Source organism: Mus caroli, unplaced genomic scaffold (assembly GCF_978045245.1).
Source record: "Mus caroli unplaced genomic scaffold, Mus_caroli_1 scaffold_3, whole genome shotgun sequence".
NCBI classification, from domain to species: Eukaryota; Metazoa; Chordata; class Mammalia; order Rodentia; family Muridae; genus Mus; species Mus caroli.
The window spans coordinates 125671883-125677882 of NW_028227258.1; positions in this window are offsets into that span (position 1 = coordinate 125671883).

The window sequence follows — 6000 nt, forward strand, 5'->3', positions numbered from 1 at the left end:
CCTAAGATTTCAGTGTTCGCTTTGTTTGTAACTCTGCTCTTTACCTTCTCCTCCTCCCCCTTGAGAGAATTATAGAAGTTCCTTCCTCCCAGTCCCATAGTCCCAGAAATAACCTGATGGCTCATAGCCTAAGATAACCCATTTATTCTAATCCATGTTCTGCCACGTGGCTGGTTACCTGTGCTCAGGCACCACACGTCTGTCTCATCACAGATAACACAGACAGTATTTTTTAGGAAGCCATTTCTTTAGCCTTGCCTTCCTGTTTCCCACCTTTGGGTGCCTTGAAGTGGAGTTACCTTGCCATTTGTACATATGCTATATACTCACGGCTACTTTTTTCCTAAGTAAAATGTTAATTTCCTTATTAAATAATGACAGCGACCTTTTCACAGACCTCACTGTTCTACAAAATAATCAAGGAAACTGTAAAAATTGTGTGTTAATGTGAAGTTGGACACCCCACCCACCCATAAACACACACACACACACACACACACACACACACACACTCCCTCCCAAGCTCCATAGATGCAGAGCCCAGTCCATCGCATAAGCGGTGCAACACACACTTCCCGGCTCCTGAGCGCTGAGCTGGCTGTGCTGGCCCATACCTGTCATCCCTACAGCGAGGAGGCTGAGGCAGGCCAGCCTGGGCTACAATAGGAAACTAATCAGAAAAAGAAAATGCTTTACCGTGTGCTGTATTTTCCAGTTTGTAACGCCCTGCTCCATCTTGCTGTGAACCTGCTGTGAAAACAGTAGTTCTTCTCAGATCACATTTAAAGAGACTCATTAGTTAATCTGAATGAGAGCAGTGAACATGTATCTCTTCTTTGGAGAGACAGGCTCATACCACATAGCCTAAGCTAACCTTCACCTCAAGATATCATCCTCTGTATATATATATATATATATATATATATATATATATATATATATATATATATATATACAGGGATATATATATATCCCTCTCTCCCTCCCTCCCTCCCTCCCTCCCTCCCTCCCTCCCTCCCTCCCTCCCTCCCTCCCTCCCTCCCTTCCTCCCTCCCTCCCTCTGTCCTACCCTCCCTCCCTTCCTTTCTCTCTCTTTGAGGAGGAGGGGGTGGGTCTGGAAATTGACCCTAGCAGATCATGAGCAAGTATTCCACCATGGAGCTACACCGCTGCCAGAGTTGTCAAAGCTCTGCAGAATTGGTGCCTTTATAGACTGGTAAATAAAAACCAAGCCAGGACATTGAAACCAACATGGATGGACACTTAGGAACTTTCCAATCTTTTGCTTAAAATGACCTCACAGTTAGAGACTTTGCCTTTCATAAAGTGGGCAGGTCTTAATTTGATGTACAACAGTGCAGTTCCTTTTACAAATAACGTGTGTGAAGATAACCGGGCAATCATCGAGGAGAAAGATAAGATTAGTTCTGAACTTCCTCTCTTCAGTTAAATCTCAAAATAGTAAATGTGGTCACTGCATAATAATCAAGTCATGTCCTCGAGTTGCGGGTTAAGAGTCTCTGGAAGTAAGTGTTGGCATGGAGCTAGGGATGCAGAGGGATTAAGGAAAGAAGGCAGGAAGCAGAACAAGTCAGGTATCAGACTGCTTTTCAGACCTCACAGATGTCTGCTGAAGGATGTGTAGGGGCCCACTTCCAGTGAGAGAGATCTGAACCCTCCTGCCTATGTACTGGATCGCTGTCTGCTGCTGAGAAATGGCTCTACCCAGAAGCTGGGGATGCTGAAGGAGACCTTGGGACTTGTCAGCAGCTTCTTCAGAGTGTAGGCCTGGGGCTTTCCTCAAAACACAGGGTAGTCCCAACAAAGAGCTTACAGTACAAATAGTCCCTCTTAGGGAGTCTTGTATCTGCTGCAATAGCCTTGAAGGGGAAGGAAAGTCTGTTGGTCACCCTAAGTCCAAACCCTATAAAAGAATAGCTGGTTATTTTTAACTACCTAATAACAAATGTTTCTGCCTGTTCAAGGGGAAAAGGGTGTGGGGATTTACATGAGAATGCCCCCTGTAGATGGATGTATTTAAATGCTTATTTCCTAGCTGGTAAAAAGTCTGGGAGGATTAGAGGTGTGGCCTAATTAGGAGGTGTTGGGGAAGGTGTGTCACTAGCAGTGGCTTTTGAGGTTTCAAAAGCCCTTGCCAGGCCTGGTGTCTGCCTCAGGCTTGTGGGTGAGATGTGAGCTCTCAGCTACTACTCCAGTGCTGTGCCTGCCTGCCTGATACCATGCTCCCAGCCATGGTGGTCATGGACACACCCTCTGACATTGAAAGCAAGCCCTGATTGCCTTGGTCACTGTGTCTCTTCACAGCAATAAGAAAATAAGACAAAGTGGGAGGAGGGAAGGAGGGTACAACAGATAGAGGAAAGGTAAATACCATCACAAGGTCAAAAATATGTAAAAGCTGAGAAAAATGAGAAAAGTTTAGTTTATACAATGAAGAGTGTACAAATGGTGCCTAGAAAGCCAACTGGCAAAGCCAAGAATGGTGTCAAATACTTGTAAGCTCAGCTCTTGAGGTGCTGAGGGAGAACTGTTATGAATTCAGAGGCCAGACTGGGCTACAGAGCAGAACCTTGCCTCAGAAAAAGCCACCACAATAATGAAACCTAAAAAATTGTTTCATTTTTAGCAGGTGAAAGATAGCAGAAGCCCCTAACATGACACAGATCCAAGTTGCATCAAGATTTCTCTCTGCCAGGAATGGTGAGGATTGTCAGGGATTCAAAACCTGGATGATACAGTGTCGTCAGAAGACTGGTGAGGGTGGAATGCTCACGTGACAGAATGGGATGTGAATCAACACACACTGGCATCACTTATCAAAGCTATAAGGGCATTTACCGCCTACCCTCCAACAGCACCCTGGGCACTTGTCCACTACCCAGTTATGCATAATACACACACAAGTTTCTCATCATGATAGTCTATTTTAACAAAAGATTGGAGATAACCTAAATATCTGTCCATATAGCAGACTACTCTAATAAAGTAGTGCATAGAACTTATAATAGTTTTTTATGAATGGTCGTATGTCAGAGTCTCCAATACCCTTACTGAGGAATCAGGGTTGAGAAAGAGTACCCATAGCGTTTCCTAACTCATGTTTGAACAGTAGGAGGTAAGGACAGGGCTAAAATGATAAATTAGCTTGTATCTATGTGAAGAGATGCTGAAAAGACACTGGAGGCAAGCATTAAATTATTTCACTGTAGACAAGGAGAGCACCAATCTAATTTGCCTTTGATGGACTCTGTTCATGCCCATGGTCCTAAGTAGTTGTAAGCAGCACCACCTTACGCTTGTCCAGGTTTTGATGAATGCTGTGTGGAGTGGATCTGGAGGAAGTGGTATCAGTAGCATGGTGACATAAGTCTTAATATGTTCAATTATTAAACTGATGTGTGAATACAGCTTAAGGAATACATCTTAGGTAAGCTTAAAAGAAAATCACCTATAAAATAGTTGTAACTCTGGGGCTGGAGAGATGGCTCAGCAGTTACGAGCACTGACTGCTCTTCCAAAGGTCCTGAGTTCAATTCCCAGCAACCACATGGTGGCTCATAACCATCTGTAATGGGATCTGATGCCCTCCTCTGGTGTGTCTGAAGACAGCTACAGTGTATACATATAAATAAAATAAATTAAAAAAAAATAGTTGTAGCCGGGCGTGGTGGCGCACGCCTTTAATCCCAGCACTTGGGAGGCAGAGGCAGGTGGATTTCTGAGTTCGAGGCCAGCCTGGTCTACAAAGTGAGTTCCAGGACAGCCAGAGCTATACAGAGAAACCCTGTCTCGAACCCCCCCCCCCAAAAAAAAAGGGAAAAAAAATAGTTGTAGCAAGGCATTGGTGGCACATGCCTTTAATCCCAGCACTTGGGAGGCAGAGGCAGAGGGGCAGAGGGGCAGGGGGGCAGGGAGGCAGGGAGGCAGGGAGGCAGGGAGGCAGGGAGGCAGGGAGGCAGAGGCAGAGGAGGGAGAGGCAGAGGCAGAGGCAGAGGCAGAGGCAGAGGCAGAGGCAGAGGCAGAGGCAGAGGCAGAGGCAGAGGCAGAGGCAGAGGCAGAGGCAGAGGCAGAGGCAGAGGAGGCAGAGGCAGAGGCAGAGGAGGCAGAGGCAGAGGCAGAGGCAGGCAGATTTCTGAGTTTGATGCCAGCCTGGTCTACAGAGTGAGTTACAGGGCAGCTAGGGCTACACAGAGAAACCCTGTCTCGAAAAAACAGAAACAAACAAACAAACAAAAAGAAAAAACAAACAAAATAGTTGTAACTTAAAGGCACAACTTCATATATATATATGAATATATATATATATATTCATATATATATATATACACACACACATATATTATGGTATATATTATATATGTATATGTAACATATGCATATTTATTAAAAAGGTAGTTCCTTTTAAAAAATAACTCCTGTAAAGATAATTGGTCAATCATTGACACCCTCCTCCTATGACCTTTAACTGCCTATGTATAACCCTTTCATATTGATAGCAAAATAATCATCACTCCTTAGAAATGAAGGCCAAGGACTTGAAAAAATAATTTACAGAGTAGGTGAAATAAATTATTTTGAAACATGTGGAATGATGGATAAAATAACTCATGACAGCAATGTAAAATAATATTACAGTGAAGTGCAGTTTTTACTTAACTAAGCAAAGATGAAGCAGGTGTGGATAAAGGCCTCACATGCCACACCCTGCACAGCTCCAGGACCTGATAGATGGTAAAGGAACAATCAGAAGACAGACGCACAGGTAAACAGCAATCTGGGATGGAGTGGACTGGAATCTCTAATGGAGACACTGCAGTGTCCCAGAGGCTCAGAGTTTATTACACAGAGTTCAACAGACAGGTGGGCTATTACAAACAGATAAACTAGGAAGCAGGGTTCATGACCCTGCTTCAAAAAGACGTGTCTCGCTAATCCCCATCCCTGTAGGGGACTAATCTTCAGGCCATAATATCTCAGAGGAAAAAAGCTTGGTGGACATTTTCTGTATACACTGTCAACACCCACACATGGACCAGAGGAAGGCTTTGTGTTACTGTGACAGGTACCCAAGACAACTGGTTTTTAAAGGTTTTGTGTTTATCCAGAACTTTAATTCCACAGTCAATTGGCAGTTGCTCTTGGACCCATGGACCCAGTGCATTACAGTGAGTATGAGTGGCAGAGAAAGGTGGTCTCTTATTGCCACCAGGAAGCAAGAATGGAGAGGGGAGGGGCCAGAGTCCCATATCCTCCTTAAGAGCACACCCCCAGTGACCTAGGTTCCATTAGGCTCTGCTTCATAGAGGTTCCCTCATCTACCAATAGCCCCACACTCTGGTGTCCAAGTCTCTGGCACGGAACGTCCCAGCCCCTGCCCAAGTTCACTAAATGATGACTCTGAGACTAATCACTTCTGAATAAATGCTTAGGCCACTATCCCAGAATCCTCTCTCTGCTTTATGTCCCGCCTTCTACATTCTGCCTAAGCTAACAGGCCAACAGCGTTTTTATTGACAGGTGAAGCTTCCACTGTACACAAGAGGTTCTCAGTACACTAGCATATATATACATATATATTTAATTAAATGTATATATAAAATATTCTTTGCTAAATTCACCCCATCATACTTTATAATACCCACACTGAACCCCCTTTTCAACAAGTGCCTCTTCTACTTCATGGCTCTTTTAAATAGTTAGATTAATTAGATCCAGTGCTCTAAAGTGAATTTGATTAGAGCTGTTTGAATGGCCGTGGGTAGGAGTCATTTACTGGAAGATGAACAGCGCAGCAGCGAGCACACACAATTGAAGAAAGATGAGCGCCCGCCCCCCCACCCCATGTCGTGTTTCCTCCCCCCTCATCCTCATAGCCATTAGCTGCCAAGAGCTCCCTGCCAGGGTTCCTGGCTCTGTTTCTGTGCAGTCACTACTGTTTTTCCTTTTGTCCCACGTAGGGACCACACTGTGACCTTTGTT